This window comes from Arachis ipaensis, chromosome B8, assembly GCF_059453495.1.
Source record: "Arachis ipaensis isolate K30076 ecotype BB chromosome B8, ASM5945349v1, whole genome shotgun sequence".
Taxonomy (NCBI): Eukaryota; Viridiplantae; Streptophyta; class Magnoliopsida; order Fabales; family Fabaceae; genus Arachis; species Arachis ipaensis.
The window spans coordinates 75,362,127-75,375,782 of record NC_142443.1 but is presented as its reverse complement, the minus strand read 5'-3'; positions in this window follow the sequence as shown (position 1 = coordinate 75,375,782).

Here is a 13,656-nt window from a genome sequence, read left to right as displayed (position 1 = left end):
AATGAGGCTGTCACGGCTCGCCTTTAGGTGTCCTCCCCGGGATAGCATCATTTAAAGGACAAAGGTCAGCACAACGTTAAAAAAAACTGAAAAAAATACCGGAGGAGCCTGCCGAAGATGAGGCCATTACGGCTCGCCTTTAGGTGTCCTCCTCGGGATAGCGTCATTTAAAGAACAAGGGTCAGCACAACGTAAAAAAAAAAATCCAGAGTAGCCTGCCGAAGATGAGGCCATTACGGCTTGCCTTTAGGTGTCCTCCTCGAGATAGCGTCATTTAAAGAACGAGGGTCAGCACAACGTAAAAAAAAAAAGAAAAAAAAACCAGAGGAACCTGCCGAAGATGAGGCTATTACGGTTCGCCTTTAGGTGTCCTCCTCGGGATAGCGTCATTTAAAGAACGAGGGTCAGCACAACGTAAAAAAAATAGAAAATAAAACCAGAAAAAAAAAAACCAGAGGAGCTTGCCGAAGAAGAGGCGATTACGGCTCGCATTTAGGTGTCCTCCTCGGGACAGCGTCATTTAAAGAACGAGGGTCAGCACAACGTAAAAAAAAAATCCAGAGTAGCCTGCCGAAGACGAGGCCATTACGACTTGCCTTTAGGTGTCCTCCTCGGGATAGCGTCATTTCAAGAACGAGGGTCAGCACAATGTAAAAAAAAAAAATCAGAGGAGCCTGCCGAAGATGAGGCAATTATGGCTCGCCTGTAGGTGTCCTCCTAGAGATAACGTCATTTAAAGAACGAGGGTCGGCACAAAGTAAAAAAAAAAAAACAGAGGAGCCTCCTGAAGATGAGGCCATTATGGCTCGCCTTTAGGTGTCCTCCCCGGGATAGCGTTATTTAAAGAATGAGGGTCAGCACAACGTAAAAAAAATAAAAAAATAAAAACCCAGAGGGGTCTGCCGAAGATGAGGCCATTACGGCTCGCCTTTACGTGTCCTCCTCGGGATAGCGTTATTTAAAGAATGAGGGTCAGCACAACGTAAAAAAAATAAAAAAATAAAAAACCAGAGGGGCCTGCCGAAGATGAGGCCATTACGGCTCGCCTTTAGGTGTTCTCCTCGGGATAGCATCATTTAATGGACAAGGGTCGGCACAACGTTAAAAAAAAAACTGAAAAAAAACCGGGGGAGCCTTCCGAAGTTGAGGCCATTACGGCTCGCTTTTAGGTGACCTCCTCGGGATAGCGTCATTTAAAGAACGAGGGTCAGCACAACGTAAAAAAAATCCAGAGTAGCCTGCCGAAGATGAGGCCATTACGGCTTGCCTTTAGGTGTCCTCCTCGGGATAGCGTCATTTAAAGAACGAGGGTCAGCACAACGTAAAAAAAAAACAGAAAAACAAAACCAGAGGAGCCTGCCGAAGATGAGGCCATTACGGTTCGCCTTTAGGTGTCCTCCTCGGGATAGCGTCATTTAAAGAACGAGGGTTAGCACAACGTAAAAAAAATAGAAAAAAAAACCAAAAAAAAAAACCAGAGGAGCTTGCCGAAGATGAGGCCATTACGGCTCGCCTTTAGGTGTCTTCCTCGGGATAGCGTCATTTAAAGAACGAGGGTCAGCACAACGTAAAAAAAATGAAAAAAACCGAAAAAAAATCGAAGGAGCCTGTCGTAGATGAGGCCATTATGGCTCGCCTTTAGGTGCCCTCTTCGGGATAGCATCATTTAAAGAACGAGGGATAGCATAACGTAAAAAAAAAAACTAGAACAAAAAAACCGAAAAAAAACCAGAGGAGCCTGCCGAAGATGAGGCCATCACGGCTCGCCTTTAGGTGTCCTCCTCGGGATAGCGTCATTTAAAGAACGAGGGTCAGCACAACGTAAAAAAAAAAACTAAAACAAAAAAAAACCAGAGGAGCCTGCCGAAGATGAGGCCATTACGGCCTGCCTTTAGGTGTCCTCCTCAGGATAGCGTCATTTAAAGAACGAGGGTCAGCACAACGTAAAAAAAAAAACTAATACAAAAAAAACCATAGGAGCCTGTCGAAGATGAGGCCATTACGGCTCGCCTTTAGGTGTCCTCCTCGGGATAGCGTCATTTAAAGAGCGAGGGTTAGCACAACGTAAAAAAAAAATCCAGAGTAGCTTGCCGAAGATGAGGCCATTACGGCTCGCCATAAGGTGTCCTCCTCGGGATAGCGTCATTTAAAGAACGAGGGTCAGCACAACGTAAAAAAAAATAAAAAAATAAAAATAAAAAAACCGGAGGAGCCTGCCGAAGATGAGGCCATTACGGCTCGCCTTTGGGTGTCCTCCTCGGGATAGCGTCATTTAAAGAACAAGGGTCAGCACAACGTAAAAAAAAATCCAGAGTAGCCTGCCGAAGATGAGGCCATTACGGCTTGCCTTTAGGTGTCCTCCTCGAGATAGCGTCATTTAAAGAACGAGGGTCAGCACAACGTAAAAAAAAAAAGAAAAAAAAACCAGAGGAGCCTGCCGAAGATGAGGCCATTACGGTTCGCCTTTAGGTGTCCTCCTCGGGATAGCGTCATTTAAAGAACGAGGGTCAGCACAACGTAAAAAAATAGAAAATAAAACCAGAAAAAAAAACCAGAGGAGCTTGCCAAAGATGAGGCAATTACGGCTCGCCTTTAGGTGTCCTCCTCGGGACAGCATCATTTAAAGAACGAGGGTCAGCACAACGTAAAAAAAAAATCCAGAGTAGCCTGCCGAAGATGAGGCCATTACGGCTTGCCTTTAGGTGTCCTCCTCGGGACAGCGTCATTTCAAGAACGAGGGTCAGCACAATGTAAAAAAAAAAATCCGTAGGAGCCTGCCGAAGATGAGGCCATTACGGCTCGCCTTTAGGTGTCCTCCTCGGGATAGCATCATTTAAAGAACGAGGGTCAGCACAACATAAAAAAAAACTGGAAAAAAACCTGAAAAAAAATCGGAGGAGCCTGCCGTAGATGAGGCCATTATGGCTCGCCTTTAGGTGCCCTCTTCGGGATAGCATCATTTAAAGAACGAGGGTCAGCACAACGGAAAAAAAAAAACTAGAACCAAAAAAACCGAAAAAAAAAACCAGAGGAGCCTGCCGAAGATGAGGCAATTATGGCTCGCCTGTAGGTGTCTTCCTAGAGATAACGTCATTTAAAGAACGAGGGTTGGCACAAAGTAAAAAAAAAAAATAGAGGAGCCTCCTGAAGATGAGGCCATTACGGCTCGCCTTTAGGTGTCCTCCCCGGGATAGCGTTATTTAAAGAATGAGGGTCAGCACAACGTAAAAAAAATAAAAAATAAAAAACCAGAGGGGTCTGCCGAAGATGAGGCCATTACGGCTCGCCTTTAGGTGTCCTCCTCGGGATAGCGTTATTTAAAGAATGAGGGTCAGCACAACGTAAAAAAAATAAAAAAAATAAAAAACCAGAGGGGCCTGCCGAAGATGAGGCCATTACGGCTCGCCTTTATGTGTCCTCCTCGGGATAGCGTCATTTAAAGAACGAGGGTCAGCACAACGTAAAAAAAAATAAAAAAATAAAAAATAAAAAAACCGGAGGGGCTTGCCGAAGATGAGGCCATTACGGCTCGCCTTTAGGTGTTCTCCTAGGGATAGCATCATTTAATGGACAAGGGTCGGCACAACGTTAAAAAAAAACTGAAAAAAAACCAGGAGAGCCTCCCAAAGTTGAGGCCATTACGGCTCGCCTTTAGGTGACCTCCTCGGGATAGCGTCATTTAAAGAACGAGGGTCAGCACAACGTAAAAAAAAATCCAGAGTAGCCTGCCAAAGATTAGGCCATTACGGCTTGCCTTTAGGTGTCCTCCTCGGGATAGCGTCATTTAAAGAACGAGGGTCAGCACAACGTAAAAAAAAATAGAAAAAAAAAACCAGAGGAGCCTGCCGAAGATGAGGCCATTACGGTTCGCCTTTAGGTGTCCTCCTCGGGATAGCGTCATTTAAAGAACGAGGGTCAGCACAACGTAAAAAAAATAGAAAATAAAACCAAAAAAAAAAACCAGAGGAGCTTGCCGAAGATGAGGCCATTACGGCTCTTCTTTAGGTGTCCTCCTCGGGATAGCGTCATTTAAAGAACGACGGTCAGCACAACTTAAAAAAAAATCCAGAGGAGCCTGCCGAAGATGAGGCCATTACGGCTCGCCTTTAGGTGTCCTCCTCGGGATAGCGTCATTTAAAGAACAAGAGTCAGCACAACGTAAAAAAAAATCCAGAGTAGCCTGCCGAAGATGAGGCCATTACGGCTTGCCTTTAGGTGTCCTCCTCGGGATAGCGTCATTTAAAGAACGAGGGTAAGCACAACGTTAAAAAAAAAGAAAAGAAAACCAGAAAAAAAAACCAGAGGAGCTTGCCGAAGATGAGGCCATTACGGCTCGCCTTTGGTGTCCTCCTCGGGATAGCGTCATTTAAAGAACGATGGTCAGCACAATGTAAAAAAAAAAAAAAAGGAGCCTCCCGAAGATGAGGCCATTACGGCTCCTCTTTAGGTGTCCTCCTCGGGATAGCATCATTTAAAGAACGAGGGTCAGCACAACGTAAAAAAAAAAAAAAACTGGAAAAAAACCTGAAAAAAAAACCAGAGGAGCCTGCCGAAGATGAGGCAATTATGGCTCGCCTGTAGGTGTCCTCCTCGAGATAACGTCATTTAAAGAACGAAGGTCGACACAAAGTAAAAAAAAAAACAGAGGAACCTGCCGAAGATGAGGCCATTACGGCTCGCCTTTAGGTGTCCTCCTCGGGATAGCATTATTTAAAGAATGAGGTTCAGCACAACGTAAAAAAAATAAAAAAAATAAAAAACCAGAGGAGCCTGCCGAAGATGAGGCCATTACGGCTCGCCTTTAGGTGTCCTCCTTGGGATAGCGTTATTTAAAGAATGAGGGTCAGAACAACGTAAAAAAATAAAAAAAATAAAAAACCAGAGGAGCCTGCTGAAGATGAGCCCATTACGGCTCGCCTTTAGATGTCCTCCTCGGGATAGCGTCATTTAAAGAACGAGGGTCAGCACTACGTAAAAAAAAACAAAAAAAAAAACCAGAGGAGCCTGCCGAAGATGAGGTCATTACGGCTCGCCTTTAGATGTCCTCCTCGGGATAGCGTCATTTAAAGAACGAGGGTCAGCACAACGTAAAAAAAATAGAAAAAAAAACCAGAGGAGCCTGCCGAAGATGAGGCCATTACGGTTCGCCTTTAGGTGTCCTCCTCGTGATAGCGTCATTTAAAGAACGAGGGTCAGCACAACGTAAAAAAAAAAAACCGTAGGAGCCTGCCGAAGATGAGGCCATTACGGCTCGCCTCTAGATGTCCTCCTCGGGATAGCATCATTTAAAGAACGAGGGTCAGCACAACGTAAAAAAAAAAACCTGGAAAAAAACCTGAAAAAAAATCGACGGAGCCTGCCGTAGATGTGGCCATTATGGCTCGCCTTTAGTTGCCCTCTTCGGGATAGCATCATTTAAAGAACGAGGGTCAGCATAACATAAAAAAAAACTAGAACAAAAAAAACCGAAAAAAAAAACCAGAGGAGCCTGCCGAAGATGAGGTCATTACGGCTCGCCTTTAGATGTCCTCCTCGGGATAGCGTCATTTAAAGAACGAGGGTCAGCACAACGTAAAAAAAACAGAAAAAAAAAACCATAGGAGCCTGCCGAAGATGAGGCCATTACGGTTCGCCTTTAGGTGTCCTCCTCGGGATAGCGTCATTTAAAGAACGAGGGTCAGCACAACGTAAAAAAAAAAATTCCAGAGTAGCCTGCCGAAGATTAGGCCATTACAGCTTGACTTTAGGTGTCCTCCTCGGGATAGCGTCATTTAAAGAACGAGGTTCAGCACAACATAAAAAAAAAATAGAAAAAAAAAACTGAGGAGCCTGCCGAAGATGAGGCCATTACGGTTCGCCTTTAGGTGTCCTCCTCGTGATAGAGTCATTTAAAGAACGAGGGTCAGCACAACGTAAAAAAAAACCAGAAAATAAAACCAAAAAAAAAAACCAGAGGAGCTTGCCGAAGATGAGGCCATTACGGCTCGCCTTTAGGTGTCCTCCTCGAGATAGGGTCATTTAAAGAACGAGGGTCAGCATAACATTAAAAAAAAATCTAGAGTAGCTTGCCGAAGATGAGGTCATTACGGCTTGCCTTTAGGTGTCCTCCTCGGAATAGCGTCATTTAAAGAACGAGGGTCAGCACAACGTAAAAAAAAAAATCCAGAATAGCTTGCCGATGATGAGGCCATTACGGCTTGCCTTTAGGTGTCCTCCTCGGGATAGCGTCATTTAAAGAACGAGGGTCAGCACAACGTAAAAAAACAAGAAAATAAAACCAGAGGAGCTTGCCGAAGATGAGGCCATTACGGCTCGCCTTTAGGTGTCCTCCTCGGGATAGCGTCATTTAAAGAACGAGGGTCAGCACAACGTAAAAAAAAAAATCCAGAGTAGCCTGCCGAAGATGAGGCCATTACGGCTTGCCTTTAGGTGTCCTCCTCGGGATAGCGTCATTTAAAGAACGAGGGTCAGCACAACGTAAAAAAAACAGAAAAAAAACTAGAGGAGCTTGCCGAAGATAAGGCCATTACGGCTCGCCTTTAGGTGTACTCCTCGGGATAGCGTCATTTGAAGAACGAGGGTCAGCACAACGGAAAAAAAAAATGAAAAAAACCTGAAAAAAAAATCGGAGAAGCCTGCCGTAGATGAGGCCATTATGGCTCGCCTTTAGGTGCCCTCTTCGGGATAGCATCAGTTAAAGAACGAGGGTCAGCACAACGTAAAAAAAAAAAAAACTAGAACAAAAAAACCGAAAAAAAAAACCAGAGGAGCCTGCCAAAGATGAGGCCATTACGGCTCGCCTTTAGGTGTCCTCCTCGGGATAGCGTCATTTAAAGAACGAGGGTCAGCACAACGTAAAAAAAAAACTAAAACAAAAAAAAACCAGAGGAGCCTGCCGAAGATGAGACCATTACGACTCGCCTTAAGGTGTCCTCCTCGGGATAGCGTCATTTGAAGAACGAGGGTCAGCACAACGTAAAAAAAAAAAAAATCCAGAGTAGCCTGCCGAAGATGGGGCCATTACGGCTTGCCTTTAGGTGTCCTCCTCGGGATAGCGTCATTTAAAGAACTAGGGTCAGCACAATGTAAAAAAAAACAGAAAAAAAAAACTAGAGGAGCCTGCCGAAGATGAGGCCATTACGGTTCGCCTTTAGGTGTCTTCCTTGGGATAGCGTCATTTAAAGAACGAGGGTCAGCGCAACGTAAAAAAAAAAAAGTAAAACAAAAAAAACCAGAGGAGCCTGCCGAAGATGAGGCCATTACGGCTCGCCTTTAGGTGTCCTCCTCGGGATAGCGTCATCTAGTACATTTTGTGAAATCTTTTATCATGAAAACCTTGAAGAGGCAAATACAATTAAAGCAAGAAAAGAAAAAGGGAAAGAATGAGAAAGCTGAAGACTCTGAGTACCAATGGCAATTTATTTGTTAAGTACTTGTGGTGTTTATGTATCAAGCCAAATGCTTGAAAATAAAACACTTAGAAGTCAAGGTTAGGCTCAAAGTGCAAAAGCACTCCCTCAAAACTCAAGGCTCTGAGCATCAATGATTAGAGAGTCAAGAAAAGAAAAGAAAAATGAGCTTAATGAAGTCCTCTAATCAAATGCTTGTGGTGCTTATGTATCAAGTGGTAATACTTGAAAACAAAGCATTTAGAAGTCGTAGCTTTGTTATTAACTCATGGGGCAAAGCACCCAAAAGGAGAAGCTAATAAGAAAAGCAAAAAGCTTGTTTCAAGGAAGAAATATAAGGAAAAGATTTCATAAAATGAGCTAGATAGAAGCATCAATCATTTACATTTCTTTTGTGATTGTAGCATGCTTAGAAAACTAGCTTACCATGAACATTGAGTTGCTATTCTTCTTGCCTTGGATTGTCAATTTTTATTGCATGATTCTTTTCTTGCTTGGGGACAAGCAAGGTTTAAGTTTGGTGTTGTGATGACATGTCACCATGTCATGTTTTTTCTATGCTTTTTCCTTTGTTTTCAATAGGTTTTATGCACTTTCTTAAGCCATAAGCAAGCCAATTGGGTAGATTTCCATGTTTCCTTTGATTTAATCAACCATGTATGAATTAATGCTATTTCATGAGGTTTTATGCTATAATTGTCACATATTGTGAAAGAATGACAAACTCATGATTTTGAGCATAGCTTTGATGTGTTTGGTTGATTGATGATAGGTGAAGAAAGCTTGGAGAAAGGTTGAAGCAAGGAGGAATGGCTAGGAGGAAGAGAGGACAAAAAGTTTGAGCAAAAGTTTGACTCAAACTTTAGCTCAAACTTTTGGAATAAGTGAAATTGAACCAGGGAGCAAAAAGCTGGACCAAAAGTTTGCCTCAAACTTTTTGGCAAACTTTTGGCATCACAAATCAACACCCTGGAGAGCAAAAGTTTGTGCCAACGTTAGCCCCTAACTTTTTGGCTAACGTTGGCGCATGAAAAACACACCCTGGAGAGCAAAAGTTTGCGCCAACGTTAGCCTCTAACTTTTTGGCTAACGTTGGCGCCACAAGGCATACAAGGGGTATACTTCCAACATGAATAACTTGAGCTACAGAGCTCCAAATGAGGTGATTCAAAAAGCAATGGAAAGTAGGAATCAAGAGCTTTCCAGGCATATATGGCATTGCATGGTGGACACTAAAATTGAGGGAGAAAACTGCCCCGAAATGTGCATAAACGAATATGGTGGCAACATGCAGTGAGGCCAACTGACCTCTGCACCTTCGACGGAGTATAACTCGAGCTGTAGAGCTCCAAATGATGTTCTTCCAAAGGCATTGGAAAGTAGACATTCAGGGCTTTCCAACAATGTATAATAGTATGGGGTGAACAATGCGTTTGAGCCTCCAGAACTGGCGTTTTCGTCCACGTTTGAGGCAAACTTTACCTCAAACGCTGCACACCAAGGCCAGCGACCTTGTCCTCTTCAAATGAGCATAACCTGAGTTGTAGATGTCCAATTGAGGTGATTCCAATTGGGTTAGAAAGCTGACATTCAGAGCTTTCCAACCATATATAATAGTCTATAGTTGGCATGCAATTGGCAACGTTGACAAGAGGACAAAGTAGCACCCCACACATGCACACAAGGGGGCCAACGTTGGAGCAAAAGTTTGACCCCTAACTTTTGCCCCAACGTTGGTATCAGCAAAGAAGGGTGGCTGATGTGAAAAGTTGGAGTAAAAGTTAGCCTCAAACTTTTACTCAAACTTTTACTCAAGCTTTCATGATTCCAAACCCGGTTCAATTCGGTTCTTCTCCAAACTCCAAGAGCAATTAACCAAGGCCTCTATCAACCCAATTCCATCAAAAGAAAAGGCCCAATTGACACCACTCAAAGGCACAAGAGATAGTTAGAATAGAAATTTCATTTTAATTGTAATTTGTTTTGAATTTTATTTTTGTAAAAATGCCTATAAATAGGTATCTGTTTCATTTTATTTAGGGGGCGAGTTCCACTAGGGAGCATTAGGAATATAGAACTCTCTCTCTCTTTAGTTTTTTTCCTTTTTGTTTTGAATCTTGGGTTGAGAATTGAAGAAATTCTGTTTCAATCTCAACTTGAGAATTCTCTCTGTTTTCCTCTTCTGCAAACTTTCAGTGAATTGCAATTTGAATTAAAACTCTCTTTACTGCTTTCATCTCTATTTCTTCTGCAAATTGTTTACTGTTGGATCAAGGAAGGAATTGAGATCTAGACTTGGTCTCTAGTCTCATCCAACCCCTGAGATCTTCAACTTTCCTTTAGTTATTGCAATTGAGCTGCATTTCATTTTCTGTTCGGTTTCTCAATTCAATTTACATTAAGCCTGCTGCAAATCTCATTTACTTTCCTGCACGTGTGTTCCTCTGCATTTTACATTTGAGCCACTGTGATCTGAATTTACTTTTCATGCAATTTTAATTTCCTTGCAATTGTTCTAAGCTTTGATTTACTGCTTTCATTTAATTTCCCTGCACCCAGTCCCCTTTACTTTCATGCAATTTATATTTCTTGCAATTCAAGTTTCAGCTATTTTACTTTCTTGCCCTTTAAGTTACTTGCAATTTTACTTTCTGCACTTTAATTTTCCTTGTCATTTACTTTCTGCTGCATCAATTATCACTCAAATGTTAGCTTGACTAAACTAATCATCCACTAAAGTTGCTTGATCCATCAATCCCTGTGGGATCGACCTCACTCCCGTGAGTTTTATTACTTGATGCGACCCGGTGCACTTGCCGGTTAGTTTTGGGTGTTTTGGAGAAATTCGTTTTTCCACAAAAACACCATCAAGGAGCTTGCCGAAGATGAGGCCATTACGGCTCGCCTTTAGGTGTACTCCTCGGGATAGCGTCATTTGAAGAATGAGGGTCAGCACAACGTAAAAAAAAAAATCCAGAGTAGCCTTCCGAAGATGAGGCCATTACGGCTTGCCTTCAGGTGTCCTCCTCGGGATAACATCATTTAAAGAACGAGGGTCAGCACAACGTAAAAAAAAATGAAAAAAACTTGAAAAAAAAAATCGGAGAAGCCTGCCGTAGATGAGGCCATTATGGCTCGCCATTAGGTGCCCTCTTCGGGATAGCATCATTTAAAGAACGAGGGTCAGCACAACGTAAAAAAAAAAACTAGAACAAAAAACCGAAAAAAAAACCAGAGGAGCCTGCCGAAGATGAGGCCATTACGGCTCGCCTTTAGGTGTCCTCCTCGGGATAGCGTCATTTAAAGAACGAGGGTCAGCACAACGTAAAAAAAAAACTAAAACAAAAAAAAAAAACAGAGGAGCCTGCCGAAGATGAGGCCATTACGGCGCGCCTTTAGGTGTCATCCTCGGGATAGCGTCATTTAAAGAACGAGGGTCAGCACAACATAAAAAAAAACTAAAACAAAAAAAACCAGAGGAGCCTGCCGAAGATGAGACCATTATGGCTCGCCTTTAGGTGTCCTCCTCGGGATAGCGTCATTTAAAGAGCGAGGGTCAGCACAACGTAAAAAAAAAAATCCAGAGTAGCTTGCCGAAGATGAGGCCATTACGGCTTGCCTTTAGGTGTCCTCCTCGGGATAGCGTCATTTAATGAACGAAGGTCAGCACAACGTAAAAAAAATAAAAAAATAAAAAATAAAAAAACCAGAGGTGCCTGCCGAAGATGAGGCCATTACGGCTCGCCTTTAGGTGTCCTCCTCGGGATAGCATCATTTAAAGGACAAGGGTCAGCACAACGTAAAAAAAAAAAAAAACTAAAAAAAACGGAAAAAAAAACCAGAGGAGCCTGCCGAAGATGAGGCCATGACGGCTTGCCTTTAGGTGTCCTCATCGGGATAGTGTCATTTAAAGAACGAAGGTCAGCACAACGTAAAAAAGAAAAACCAGAGGAGCCTGCCGAAGATGAGGCCATTATGGCTCGCCTTTAGGTGTCCTCTTCGGGATAGCGTAATTTAAGGAACGAGGGTCAGCGCAGCGTATTAAAAAAAACTAGAACAAAAAAAATTGGAAAAAAAAAACCAGAGGAGCCTTCCTAAGATGAGGCCATTATGGCTCACCTTTAGGTGTCCTCCTCGGGATAGCGTCATTAAAAGAACGAGGGTCACCACAACGTAAAAAAAAATAAAAAAATAAAAAAACCAGAGGAGCCTGCCGAAGATTAGGCCATTATGGCTCACCTTTAGGTGTCCTCCTCGGGATAGCGTCATTTAAAGAACGAAGATCAGCACAACGTAAAAAAAAAAAATCCAGAGTAGCCTGCCGAAGATGAGGCCATTACGGCTTGCCTTTAGGTCTCCTCCTCGGGATAGCGTCATTTAAAGAACGAGGGTCAGCACAACGTAAAAAATAAAAAATAACCGGAGGAGCCTGCCGAAGATGAGGCCATTACGGCTAGCCTTTAGGTGTCCTCCTCGGGATAGCGTCATTTAAAGAACGAGGGTCAGCACGACGTAAAAAAAAAAACTAAAACAAAAAAAACCAGAGGAGCCTACTGAAGATGAGGCCATTACGGCTCGCCTTTAGGTGTCCCCCTCAGGATAGCTTCATTTAAAGAACGAGGGTCAGCACAACGTAAAAAATTAAAATAAAAAAACTGGAGGAGCCTGCCAAAGATGAGGCCATTACGGCTCGCCTTTAGGTGTCCTCCTCGGGATAGCATCATTTAAAGGACAAGGGTCAGCACAACGTAAAAAAAAAACTGGAAAAAAAACCGGACGAGCCTACCGTAGATGTGGCCATTATGGCTCGCCTTTAGGTGTCCTCTTCGGGATAGCATCATTTAAAGAACGACGGTCAGCACAACGTAAAAAAAAAAAACTAAAAAAAACAGAAAAAAAAACCAGAGGATCCTGCCGAAGATGAGGCCATTACGGCTTGCCTTTAGGTGTCCTCATCGGGATAACGTCATTTAAAGAACGAGGGTCAGCACAAGGTAAAAAAAAACCTGAGGAGCCTGCCGAAGATGAGGCCATTACGGCTTGCCTTTAGGTGTCCTCCTCGGGATAGCGTCATTTAAAGAACGAGGGTCAGCACAACGTAAAAAAAAAAAAAAAACTAAAACAAAAAAACCAGAGGAGCTTGCCGAAGATGAGGCCATTAAGGCTCGCCGTTAGGTGTCCTCCTCGGGATAGCGTCATTTAAAGAGCGAGGGTCAGCATAACATAAAAAAAAAATCCAGAGTAGCCTGCCGAAGATGAGACTATTACGGCTTGCCTTTAGGTGTCCTCCTCGGGATAGCGTCTTTTAAAGAACGAGGGTCAGCACAACGTAAAAAAATAAAAAATAAAAAAACCGGACGAGCCTGTCGAAGATGAGGCCATTACGGCTGGGCTTTAGGTGTCCTCCTCGGGATAGCATCATTTAAAGGACGAGGGTCAGCACAACGTAAAAAAAAATGGAAAAAAAAACAGAGATGCCTGCCGTAGATGAGGCCATCATGGCTCGCTTTTAGGTGTCCCCTTCGGGATAGCATCATTTAAAGAACGAGGGTCAGCACAACGTAAAAAAAAAACTAAAAAAACAAAAAAAAAACAGAGGAGCCTGCCGAAGATGAGGCCATTACGGCTCGCCTTTAGGTGTCCTCCTCGGGATAGCGTCATTTAAAGAACGAAGGGCAGCACAACGTAAAAAAAAAAAACTAGAGAAGCCTGCCGAAGTTGAGGCCATTATGGCTCGCCTTTAGGTGTCCTCTTCGAGATAGCGTCATTTAAAGAACGAGGGTCAGCACAACGTAAAAAAAAAAAAACGGACGAGCCTGACGAAGATGAGGCCATTACGGCTCGCCTTTAGGTGTCCTCCTCGAGATAGCGTCATTTAAAGAACGAGGGTCAGCACAACGTAAAAAAAAAAACTAAAACAAAAAAAACCAGAGAAGCCTACCGAAGATGAGGCCATTACGGCTCGCCTTTAGGTGTCCTCCTCGGGATAGCATCATTTAAAGGACGAGGGTCAGCACAACGTAAAAAAAATGGAAAAAAAACCAGAGATGCCTGCCGTAGATGAGGCCATCATGGCTCGCCTTTAGGTGTCCTCTTCGGGATAGCATCATTTAAAGAACGAGGGTCAGCACAACGTAAAAAAAAACTAAAAAAACAAAAAAAAACCGAAGAGCGTGCCGAAGATGAGGCCATTATGGCTCACCTTTAGGTGTCCTCCTCGGGATAGCGTCATTAAAAGAACGAGGGT